Raw genomic sequence first — 13946 nt, 5'->3', positions numbered from 1 at the left:
ACGTGACATAAGTTGAACCAGAAATGATCAATGTGGCTTCTAAAAAGTTTTTAAAATGATACAATTGCCTTACCATTTTCCTAATCAAGAAATCCGTGAACAACTAAATGAGTACTCTTCGCCTATTTTTTCAAATACATTAAGTATGTTGAGTTCCATCTAGTGGGAATCTAGACACACCATCATCTTTCACTTAATAGTTTCTTGCTCTAATTCTATGCTCATTCATGGACTCAATCATGTTACGGTTCGGTTGAGTCAAACCATTGTAAAAGAATTGAACAAGCCGCCAGGTCTCAAAACCGTGGGGTGGACACTTCAACATCATCTCTTTAAACCTCTCCTAGCTTTAATAGAATTTCTCCTCCTCTTCTTGAACGAAACAGCTAATCTCCCGATGGAGTTCATTAATCTTGGACATTGGGAAGAATTTATTATAGAACTTGCTCAACAGTGCTTTCCAATAGGTGATGGATCCAGGCATGTTGGAGTTCAACCAGGCTTTTGCTCTACCATGTAATGAAAAAGGAAACAGCCTCAAACGCACCGACTCATCAGAGAAGTTTTGATACTTGAAAGTCACACATATATCTAAGAAAGTCTTTCACATGACTGAATAGATCCTCATTTTCTAAACCTTTGAAGGACGGAAGAACTTGAATCACACGAGGCTTCAAGTCAAAGTGAGTGGCATTGGTTGCAGGCAACACTATGCAGGATAGAGTATCGGTAGCAATAGGTGCAAACAACTCCTCGAGGGTCCTAGGAGCTTCCACTTCCAAATTCTCAACCTGACCTCCCATCTCAACAGAATCAGAATCAGAATCAAAATTCTCAAAATCAGTAGGTGTTCTTAGATTTTCTCTAGCTGTTCCTTGAATTTCTGGATCAAACGGGGGTTAGCTCAAGATTTAAAGATCTACGACCAAGCATGCAAAGGAAACTAAAAACTAAAAACTAAATTGAATTGAACTAAACTAAATTAAACGAAATTGCAGGAAAAATAAATGCAAATAGAAACTAAAAACTCACAAAAAGGAACCAAAATAAATTGGCAAAAATCTACTGAACTGTTGCAGGAGCTGCCCACTGAGTAGGTGCGATCAAGCGCAGGCTACGTGGGATCCAGTGTAGGTGCGCTGATCTACAGGTGTTGCTGCGTTGATGCAAGGGCGCTCGATCCTAAGGGCCCGCGGCCAAGGCAGCATCTGTGCTGCATTGTCGAGCATAGGTGCTGCCTTGGCCGCGGGTGCACTCGAGCGTAGTAGGGCTGCGTACGATCGCACTTGTGTTGGTGTGCAGAGACAGTGCAGTCTGAACTGCAAAACAAAGAACAAAAACACAACTTTTCTCATTTTTAATAAAATAAAGAAAACAAATTGCAGAATTTAAAATCCTAACTATAACTAGTAGAAAGATAAAATCCATTTAAAAATAAATTGTTTTCAAAAATCAAACAATTTCCCGGCAATGACGCCAAAAACTTGTTGTGACAAAATTTAATACTGGCAAGTGCACGAATCGTTTGCAGTTAATGGATTGCAAGTGCGAGGTCGATCCCACAGGAATTTTGTTTTGAAAGCAGAATTTATGTTTAAACCAATTTAACCTTAACCTAGTTCCAAAAGTTGGGAGGTTGTTTTTGTGAATGAAAAATCAAAAGCATAAACTGAATTAAGTGAAATTAATCAAGTAAATAAGCACTAAGGTGTCGGAATCCGCACTCACAAATTCATAGCAACATATTCTTATGATCAATAATATTTCCCAAAGTTCTCACAATAAAATCTTAAGTATGTTTTACTTATGCTTCAAATAATTAATCAAAACCATCCAATGTATCAATTCTGGACACAAATCGCACAAAATATCAAATTCAAATCAAATCAAATCATCAAGTGTATTCGTAGAATAAATCACAAGGAATATCAAATTTTTTAACAAAGAAAACTAAGCAATTAATTATGTGAAATTATCTCAAATCATCAAATATATCCTTGAATCACAAAAGATATCCAAGAATCATTCCACAAATTGAGTTAAAGTAAAACAATTGGAAAATCAATCTAAATAAAATTGGAAAATATTATATCACATGAGAATAATGTTGCTAAGTGAGGCTTCATCCTCAATCTTAGTTGAGGGTTTAGCCTCTCATGGAATTGAAAGATAAAACAAGATTAATTGAATCCATGAAGAGTTAAGAAGCTTACAAATTAAAAACTCCAAAGTTGAGAACACCAAAAGCTCAGAAGACCCTAAACTCTCTTCTCTCTACTCTGAAATTTCATACTCTATAGCCTCCTACAAAATTCTATGAAGTTTATTCTATTTATAGGGCTTTAACTAGGTTTTTCAGGACTTTTTAACCTAATTTTGGCGCTAGGTCAGAAGAGTGTACTTGAGTGCATGGCCAGTGCGCTCAATCGCACTCGGGCATGCAATTCTTCTCCTGCAGTGTAGGTGTGCTCGCGTGTTGGGGCTTGTCTTGGGTGTGGCTGAGCTCGATCGTGACTATGCTGGGCTCGAGCGTAGATGCACTCAAGCGTAGAATGTTGCGCTCGATCCCTTGTTTGTTGGCAGTTTTTCTCCAAAACTTGCATTTTTCACTTTAAATCCGCCATTTTCCCTTAGCAGCCTGCAAAACCCTAAAACCACAAAAATAACACAAGACATCTGATTATACCACAGCTAAAAGATTAACAAATGTAAATTAGGGTGCTCAAATATGCAATATTTGACACTCATTATTATAGTTTCATTTACGACTATGAACAATTGTTTTATAAACTACAAGGGAATATGACTATGATTTTCTGTATGATAATTCTTTTATTCACACCATAGTTAAATACAATTTAACTTAGGGACCGTACGTGTATATAATACGACAATATACACACATATATATACCACGTAAAAAATCAATGCATGTACTTAAAAGGAAACTCAAATTTGATGAAATACCAAACAATCGAACCCCTTACTTTGTCTGTATCATACTTCACAAATCTCATTTGGGGGCTACTAGTGCAGCATCTACTGCCTTCTTAAGCAACATTTGAAACAAAGTTCAAGTTTTGGAGAGTTTCATTTTTTTTAGTGGAGAGTTTGGGCAGTTAAATTGTAGGTGGGTCATCATACTTGAAGTGCCATTTATATGGTGAAACTATCAATTTATTACAATAATTACACATAGCTTTAGGGTTTTCCTTGTCAATTGTTTCTTTTGTAGTGGGAGGGTAGGTGTGGGCCTTTGAGCATTTATAGAGGAAGGTGTTATGGGATTATCCTCCTTAAGAATAGGAACACGGCTACTTGCAGGCGTCGTACTTGTACTTATTGTACCCTAAGAGTGTCATCCATATGTTATTAAATAAATAATAAATTGTATTTAACTACCAACAAACATCATTAATAAGATAGTAATGAACTACAACATTGTCTTCCCTAAGAACATTAACTAAACAAAGTATAGTTGAACAATGTGCTTATGTAGGGCAATAGTGCCCTTAATAACCCATAATTTTGCAATTTGGATTTGCAACCTAGTGTATAGATCTGTGTGTGTGTGTGTGTGTGTGTGTGTTCGCAAAGACATAACGGGATAGATTGTTAGGCTTTGAGGGAACTTAGATTCTTTAGATTTGTTGAAGGGAACCTAAAGCCTTTTCAAGCACAAGGTTTGAAATAATTTTCTACTTCCTTTATTCATAACCTAATGGCCTTTAAATAGACAAACTATTACAATATTTTCTAGGGTTGAGTCATCAGCTCTTATTGAAATATAAATTAGGGTTGAGTCATCAAGACTCTTAAATGGAATAAAATAAAGATAATATCAAATAAAAATAAACACAATAAAATATCTTACCAAATCATATATTTTAATATATCATAATATTAATAATTGTTTCGCATAAAACTCAATTCTAATAACATTGTGCTGCATGTTCCATTCTTTCCTGCAGCAATCAAGCCACTCCACAAGCAAAAAATGAAATAGAATCTACTATTGAGACAATTCTGCACACAAACAAGAGCAGCATCTCCTTGAAGTGCTTTAGCAGTTTGCTTTCAACAAAGATCTGAAATTAAACTTGATAATTGGCTTTCATGGGACAGTAGATGCATAAGCTACCATGGAGAGTTGTGAAGTAAGCTCCTTTACACCACCATTATTGAATAAACTAGAGCAAGTTCTGATCAGTTGTTTCTCTATCGGTGCTCCTAGCTCTGTAGATGAGTATTCTGAATGTTAGACACTTGCTCCTCCCTTTACTTTAGCTTCCCCTACCACAAATTCTGAACTTCTCCACGTATTGCATGTATCGGATTCATCTATTTTTCTTTTTCCTTCCAACAACACCTTCAACCGCTTAAAGATGACTGAAATTTCATGGGTTTTCAGCAGCCCCACCATACGCTCTGCCAACTTCTGTCGAACGTACAGGCCAAATCCCACCAAGAAATACAGATAGAGGAATGTCACTATGTTTTTTTGTGAGACACACCAATCCACATCCCAGGTTTTACAGATGTGTATATTCCAAACAGTTCTTAAATTCTTCAATCGTTGACCTTATATAAAATGGTTCACCTTTCTGATCACAAACACCATGTCTCCACCTCAACCACACAAAATAACAACTATGAAATTGTTTGGATTTTTCCAAAAAAGCCATCTAGGTGCGGGTGGCACTATAGCTGACCCCATGTGTCCCTCTCAATCTTCAAAGTCAGTAGACGAAGCTCACAATCAACCCGTCCTTTCCAATTCATGAATTCATCATCATTCTTGGCAGTTATGTCAATCTGTAGATAATTTTTATATGCTTCAAAGAAAAGAAAAGTCTCTTTGATAATCAAACTAATTTTGCTTGCTTCCATTGCCTCACATATTTCCTTTCCTCTCTCAACTTCTTCTTCCATAACACATAGCGTACTCAAAGAGACATTGTAACTAGTGTTTGTGCAAGGATATGCAACTGTTATTGTGGGCATCAAATCTTTTCCGTCTCTGAAATTTCTTCTTGGATCCTAAAAAAGAAGCCCTAGAGATCTTCCTTCAATGGGAAATAACATGATTGGATTATGCCACTTTTCACTGGCTATAGAGCTTGAAAAATTGAGAAACAAGTAAACTAGGCAGTGCATTAGGATAATATAATTGGCACACCCGAGCAACAAGAATCAAGCAATTTATACCACCAAGAACCCCGCAACATTAGAATAAATTACACGTCCTTTTGACCAATATAATATCTTATGCGTCTCAATGTAATTTGAAAATTATGAACATTAGGGACCATACTTAATATACTATTTGTAACCCTGCACCCATTGAGACTAGGCAAACTCTTCTCCACATCCTGCAACACTTAATCTAAAAGATCTAAATCTTCTGGAATAAGACAAACGCCTAATCTCGCGTAGAGTAGATCAATATAAATTCCATCGAACTTGAACTTCATAATTGGAACATTAGCACCAGGCCTAGGAATCGTACAATCCCATATTATTAGAGAGATGTCTAATATGTGAAATAAAGTGAGGCATTAGGAGATCGGCCCATTGGTCCTACTAGGAGGCGGTGGTGGCGTTTTAGGTTCTTGGCATTTCTGCAACTTAGAAGTCAGGAGGTGGCAAAAGTGGTTGATCTCCAACCGTGGGTCAGTAGACCCACGCTGGGTCACGACCATACCCGCGTGGGTTTGATAACCCATAGTGGGTCAAGGCCATGACCTGCCTGGGTCTCCTGACCCATGCTGGGTCACAGCTGCGACCTAACCTTGGGTCAACAAACCCAAGCTAGGTTAGGCTGCGACCCAACGTGGGTCATGACCTGACTCATGACTGGGTCGCAGCCATACCCAGCCGTGGGTTTGCTAATCCATGTGGGTCACGACTTGACCCACAGTAGGGTCACCTTGGACCCTTTTAAAAAAAAAAAACGAAAATTGGGGGGTAATTTGGCATTTTTAGGCATTTTCATTAGAAGTTAACGGCTAAATCTGACGGAGGGGGGTCAATTGAATCAAATTGAAAGTTCAAAGTGTTAAATTGAGAGTTTTAAAAATTTAGGTGGTCTTCTTAAAATGCGCGATAGATTAAGAGTCTAGGCGGTTACAAAATTCACTAACCGTATTTGCTAGGCAGTTGGCGAATAGTGGTTAGCAGTTAGTCGGTAGTTAGTGGTTAGTAAACATATAACCGTCCGCTATAACCGCTTTTTTCAAAGTTCGGCCTTTGGGCCAATTTTCAATTTTGGGCTTTATATATATATACCATATGCATGGGCCAAATTGCTCCAAATTGAGCCCATATTGAAAAATCTAAAATATTTGACCCTAAATTTACATTAATTTACATGCTTTTTTTTTAAAAAAAAGCCCTTAAATGTAAGAGCATCTCCAAGAGACCATGTAAACTAACTTTTTAGTTAAAATAGCATTTTTTCTTCCTCCAACAGTGCTATAAAATAGCATTTTTGTCTAGAGATGCTATAGTGAACTTTCAAATATGAAAGTTCATTGTAGCATCTGTAACTATTATTTAATTATATTATCTTTCTTTCAATTTTTTTAATCTTTTCTCTCTCCTCTCTCTTTCTCCCATTCTCCCTCACGCTCCCGTCTCCTCCCTCAGGGCCTCCTCATCTCTTTTCTCTCCCTATCCCTTCTCCCTCAGTGCCTCATCTCTCTCCTTGTCCCTGTAGGGCTGCCGCCCAACGGCCAAACGACCACGAAGCAACAGCCGAGAGCCTTTATGGGTTTTGAATTATCTGATCAGAACAACTGGCGGAAAAGACCGGTGCACAATCGGCGGCTGGAACTCGGCCACCCACGGAGTTTCGTCCGCCATACACCACCTTGATTGGTTTTAGGTGGTTCAATTTCTCCAAAATGGTGGTTTTAGGTGGTTCAATACAAACTAGGAGAGAGAGAGAGAGAGATGAGTGGAAAAAATAATAAAAAAATAGATTAAAAACAATATTTAAATAAAGTAGGCATTGTAAAATAGAGACTGTTGGAGTTCATTGCAAAAAAGTAGTAGCTAAACTAAAAAAGTGGTATTTTGAGTAGCTAAACTACAATTCATTGCTAGTTAAGAATACAAGTTATACTAATAGAAAAAAAAAAAAAAAATGCAAGTTATACAACATTTAATCATTTACCATCATTTAGTCCTTAAATATATCATACAACGTCATTTTTTCAAAACTGATTGAAAAAATGGTTTAAAAATGAATAAAAAGTTGTTCAAAAAATGATATAGAATAATGGTTCAAAAACTTGTTATTATTGTTCAAAAAATGGTTAAAATATATTATAATAAAAAATTGGTATTATATATGTATAATTATAATTTATTGCATATATGGACTTATGGCATACATTGAAACTAAGTCTCTAGATACTTAATTAATAATTATTGTATTAGTATAAATTTGTATAATTATGCCATGTTATGTATGTATAATTTGTTATTATATAATCATATGATTTAATGATCAATTGATCATATGATATAATCATATAAATTATAGGGTGTGCTTGGCAAAGGAGTGGGTTGGATCAGACCAAAAAAACTCAAAAAATTCTTTTTAAAATTAAGCCCAACATTCTTACTTTTTGCATTACATCAATCACTTTTTATTACTATTCAAATAAAAAAATCACAACAAAACAAATTTTTTCATATTTTTATACAAAACATTCTTACCTTTTTTTTTTTTTTTTTTTTTTTTTTTTTTTTTCAATCAATCAAATTTGCTACATTTTTGGTCTACTTCTTTTTTCAAGCCCTTTGCCAAAAACAGCCATAGTGATAATACAATACTACTTAAATTGTAATTTAATGGTCAATTGATCATGTTATAAGTATATATATATATATCATAAAGGCAGTTAACAATTAGCGATTTTAAAAAACTCAATAACCGTTAACCACTCGCAAGGCGGTTAGAGGTTAGGGCAGTTTGCGGTTAGCGGTTAAGGCGGTTAGCGCTTACCCGCCCACTTTTTCACCCCTACCTGTTGAATTGTGACATGCATGCAGTACCTAACCACTTTATTCCTTTCTATTTACTGGGTTAAAGATGGAGAATTTTCATGTTTTTTTAGCAAATAGTGAAAGAACTACTAGGATCGTGCTCTACCTCCAAATCAAATGCACAAGCAATTTATATAAAGAAAATAAATTTCAATGCTCAATATCACTAAATGATCAAAGTATGGAACTAAGCCAAATAACAAAATAAAACATGTACAATGGAATTTAAAGCAACATCACAAACACAACACAAAATTTGTTTACGAAGTGGAAAACCTTTTGAGTGCCTCAAAAGGAAAAACCACTCACAAACCCCGGAAATCACTATATGAAGATTTAGAGTTACAGACTAGATGATACTCGCTCCCTGGAGGACTTCTAGACTTAGTAAGAACAATAAGCTTCTCAGCTTGTCTCCATCATGACCATCTTTATGCAATGCATCTCCTTAACCGACCATTTAGTAGACTTTTTTCTTTAAGCTCACATAATGCACGATCTTCTTATCATCAAACGAAAAAGGCAACATGCCAACAATCAACAACCCAAGTAGTAAAAGGCTTCAAGCTTCTCAGGAACTCCACTTGGTACAACGATGGTGAAGCATGGAAGAAAGCTTCACAACCATCAAGAGGGGGGAAAGCAACGATAGCTTCCAACCCAATCCCTCTTGGATCAACATAGAGAAGTAATCAACTTTCTCTAGAGACTCTCCCTTCTCATTATCGTGCATGGAGGTCCAACCTTCCCAAATCAGCATCATTTTCTCTATATACAAAGAGAATGGGCAAACTTGTCATAAAACTGAAAAGTCATTTGGGGAACCATAACAGTCAAGGTATCTTGACCGTAACTTTTTCATCCGGCCTCTAATGATGCAAACTCAACGGCTCGGACGTTTTCTAGGTCAAAAACAGCTTCCAACTTTCTGCAGAAATCAGCCACGTCCTGACAGGAAATCAGCTCCGTTATGAGGGGAATTGGGCAGTAACTTATTGTTTTCTTGTTAGGAGTTGCGTTATGATGCCCAAGTGACAGGAAAAAATTCCAAAGTGACCCAATCACTTCCAAGTGATGCCCAAGAGATGTTCGGGTGCCGGAACATTGTAGAACACTTCTGTAAACACATTGAATGCTTTTCTATGAGCAATGAGAAGATAAATCAAGGAAGAAAACCAAGATACCATGAAAACTGTACATCTCGTCTTGACGAGCATCCAAGAAAGAACGAAATCCTTCTTCACGTCTTAACGAGAAAGTTGCTCCGTTACGACGAAAAGAATAAATGTCTCTTCTTCGTCACATGTCCCGTCTTAACGTGCCACCTGACGAGAAAACGGGGAGCCCATCATTGGTCTCGTTACATGTCCCGTTCTGATGATGTTCTTGACAAGAAAATAGTAGTTTCAGCTTTAATCCTGTTACATCCTCGTCATGACGCAACTCCTTACGAGAAAACAGTAACTCACCGTTACATGTTCCGTCTTGATGCAGCTCTTGATGAGAAAACAGTAACTCCCCGTTACATGTCTCGTTCTTAGGGGTGTCAAGGCGGTTAGTAGATTTCACTAACCGCAACTGCTAATTGCTTAGCGGTTAACGGTCAGTGGTTAATCGCTGGTTAGCGGTTAGTGAAATAGATAACCGCCCGCTAACCGCTTTTTCAAAATTGGGCTTTTTTTTGGGCTTTTTGAGCGTTCTTTAGGGCTTTTTGGGCTTTTTTTTACCCTTATTTTTTTTTTCCCTATAAAAAGAGGCCATATTGAAAAATCAAAAATATTTGACCCAAAATTTACATTTACTTGTACTTTAAAAAAATTTCCTTAAATATTAAATCATAACCGGTTAACTTTTTTTTTTTTTTTTTTTTTTTAAAAAAAAACCAACATATATATATATAGAAAATTCAACACAACATATAAAAAAAAGTTCAGAATTCAGACAACTGTCACAACATATAATGATAATACATTAATACTTAAATTATGTTTATAAGTAACACATTGATCATTGTTTAATCAAATGTCAATTACTTAACTTGATATTATACGAATCATATCATCATTGTACATTAATAATATGATTCACTTGAAGTCTTGAATAAAGTATTTAGATTGTCATTGAATCATATGATTAAGTATTGATATTATACATTTATATTATTCATATGCATATGTAGACTTATATAGACTTATAACATATATAGACTTATAAATTTATAACATACATTGGAAATAAGTCTCTAGATATTTAATTGTTGTATTAGTATGAATTGGTATACTTATGAGTTATGTTATATTATATATATGTAATAGACTTATAAATTTATAACATACATTGGAAATAAGTCTCTAGATATTTAATTGTTGTATTAATATGAATTGGTATACTTATGAGTTATGTTATATTATATATATGTATAATTTGTTATTATAGAATCAAATGATTTAATGATCAATTGATCATGTGATATAATCATATAAATTATAGTGATGATATATTAATACTCAAATTGTGATTTAATTATTTTTTTTAAAATTGTAATTTAATGACCAAGTGATTATATGATATAATCATATAAATTATTGTGATAATATATTAATACTCAAATTGTAATTTAATAATCAAGTGATTATGTTATCTGTATAAATATTTTTATAATTATAATTATAAAAATATATTATATAAAAGGGCAATCAGTGGTTAGCGGTTATGGTTAGTAAACCTAATAACTGCTAACCGCTAGACGGTTATAGCGGTTAGGCGATTAGCAGTTAATACGGTTAAGTGGTTAAGCGGTTAGCAATTATAGAGGTTAGCGGATGGTTTTAACTGCCCGCATTGACACCTCTACTCATTCTGACGCAACTTCTGACGAGAAGGTAGAGACCTCTATCCAATAGCTTACGGGAAATTAGACGTTCCCAACAATCAATCTAAACAAAAGTGATAATGCTCAAATACGAAACAAAAAATAAAAGGTACCTTTTTGAAACAACGAGTTATCAATGCAATTTGGGAGTGTACCTTTGGTGTTGAAATTGAAAGGTATAGCCGTGACTCATGAGTCATAGTGCCCAGATTTTTTTTTTTTTTTTTTTTTTTTTTGGATATGATTGAAATTTCATATAAATTGTGAGTATGACATGTCCTATGTGGTTAGGAGTAACGGACAGAGTTTTCCTCCAAATTAGGTTAGAGAAAATTTCTCAAACATATTCTATAAAAATGACGTGTACTCTACATATGAGGAGCACATACTTTTTGTAATTATAAGGACAAAGTTAAAAAAAATTTTATTCAAAAAGCATGTGTTTCTCTGTATGTATTGATTTACTTCCTAAATTTGCTATCTAGGTTTAATGTGATTCCGTCTCTGCCTAAAATTTAAGAAAGAAAAAGAAGGGAAAATAAAAAATTGGTCCCTGATTTTTAATGCATTTTAAAATTGCTATCTAGGTTTCCAAAAAAAAAAAAAAAAAAAAAAATCACTACTTACGTTTAATCACTTTGAAAATTATTCCCTTTATAAGTTTTTCTTTCCAAATTGATTACGGATTTTTCATCTATGTCAGCCCATGCATGATCAAGGTACTCCTGGATTGAGTTTTCCTTCAAATTGGGTTGGAGGAATTTCTTTCAACTCAATTTATAAAAATGACGTGTCCATTTTTTTTTTTTTTATTAAGATGTGAAATGTACATGAGTTTGTAGTAACATTTGTTTCAACTATGTCCCTGTTACTAAAAAAATATGTGCATTTCACATGTTTAAAGGGCACATGCCATTTTTATAGATTGAGTAAAAGAAAATTCCTCCAACCCAATTTAAAAGAAAACTCTGTTTGAATTTAACATGATGATAAAGATGAATTCAAGACCTTTGGGCAACAAGATTTCAAATTAGCCATCAGACCCTAAACATTCTTTCACCCCATCATTAACCAAGTACAAGGGCTTCTCTTTGGGGCTGGGCCATTGTATAATTTGATGCAAGTGTTCAATGTCATGGAAATGATGGTAAAATATAAGGCCCTTTATTTATGGAGTGCTTCGGCTCGTCACCATAAAATTAAAATTATCCAAAATTTGATAAACTATATGCTTTTCATGCATAAGATGCTTTGACTTGTCATTATGTGTAAATTACCCTTTATCATGACATATAAACAATTATAATATTTTTCAATACGATCCAACATTTATAACAATAACGTTGGCCTTAAACCGGATTCAATTTGACTTTAAAAAGGCCAAAGTATGTATGTATAGAAAAACTGTTGCAAATAGCCTCATTGCATTGAAAATCATGTACATTAGAGAGAAAACTTATGCCAACCTTTGGAAGCACTACCAAATGATTATGAAAAAATACTAGTTATATTTGCGCTATCACTCTAAAAAAACTAGTTAATTAGGAACTTATTTAGAATAATCTTATAAAGCCCACATCTTTAACCATCCACTTCCATGTTCTATGTGGCTGCAGGGCTACTCATCTTCTCAATATGGGACCTAATTGTTACAAACTCCCTCCTTAAATCCCTAATGTTCTCATTAGGGCCATGTCATGCGTTGCTAACAGTACCATATAGCATTTACCAGATACTTGAGAAAAAAATGTTAGCTACATTTGCACTATCACCCCAAATAGACTAGTCAATTTAGAGTTTTTTCTAGAATTCTTTATAAAGCACAGTATCACCTAACAACTAAATATTGTGGGACTTAGCACCAATCAACATCTTTTATAAATTACCCATTTCTTTATTTGGGCTACTAATTTTTTTAATATCAGATCAAAGTGTTACACACTATAATTTTTCAGCCACCAAGCTGAAAGTTGCTCTTTAAATCAAACGACGCGCCATTTTAATTGGAATCAAACAGATTCACGCCACTTTGCATGCAAAAGAAAACACATGAAAACTTCTTTTCTAAATTGCAGAAATAAATGTTCACAGTTTGCTTTGAACCATGCAATTGCTGACTTCAGCACTTTGCATACATAAAGTCTAACGATCGATTTTCTAGAGAAAAGTATGAAAAAACAACAACTATGCATACAGACAAGTTCGACTATGAAGAACTTTTCTTTAATGCAATCAATTCAAAGAGAGAGAAAATGAAATTCCTCCGGGATGGATAAATCCTTCAACCAAACTACGCCGAATGCAAGAACTTCAAAATAAAATACAATATGCATCTTCAAACAAGAATTAAATTCTATATGATATTATTGATTGAAAATAGTACTTACCTTGACTCATGGAATTCGTAATTCTTGATAAAAAAAATTTGCAGCCGAAAAACTTAAACAAAAAAGAATAAATTGTCATTCTTTAGAGAGAAAACTCTGCAAGCATGAATAAGAGATGTGATCTCTTAGATATACGCTTTTCTCTAGAGACCAACCGTTATAAATTTTCATGAAAGGTCACTTCCCATCAAAGATTTCAATTAAAACTCCCATTAAGATCCATTTAATTAGACTTTGTATATCATGATTTCTTAGATAACAAATAGTTTTTTTTTTTTTTTTTTGCTTGGAGAAATAAACTTGGCAAAAAACATGCATCTTTATTCATAACTGAAGTGTTTCTGTATCAACAATAGTTCTTTCCCAACTATTTGTTATCTAATATCGATCAAGTATCCTATTTGATATCAACCAAAAACTAACAACAATAATAATTCAATAATATTTGTCTGATTTTATTATCTAAACAACTCCTTCCCTAACACACACAAGATCCCTTCCTTGGCACTTGCTTGCATAGATTGGAGGAGAGGAGAGAGTTCATTTACAAAATATCTCAATGACTTTTACCCATTCTTAATGCAAAATAATGTAGGCAGACGTGAGAAAACTCGACAAACACACATTGAGAG

The 13946-nt window shown here is 34.5% G+C and overlaps 1 pseudogene; it reads right to left on the bottom strand.

The window, feature by feature from the left end:
• Nucleotides 1–554: 554 nt before the first annotated feature.
• LOC132187930 (nuclear poly(A) polymerase 1 pseudogene) lies at nt 555–5742 on the bottom strand (annotated as a pseudogene).
• Between the last annotated feature and the right edge of the window lie 8204 nt (nt 5743–13946).

The sequence above is a fragment of the Corylus avellana genome, chromosome 6 (genome assembly GCF_965113065.1).
Source record: "Corylus avellana chromosome 6, dhCorAvel1.hap1.2, whole genome shotgun sequence".
NCBI lineage: Eukaryota > Viridiplantae > Streptophyta > Magnoliopsida > Fagales > Betulaceae > Corylus > Corylus avellana.
This window is presented reverse-complemented; position numbering and strand designations above follow the sequence as displayed.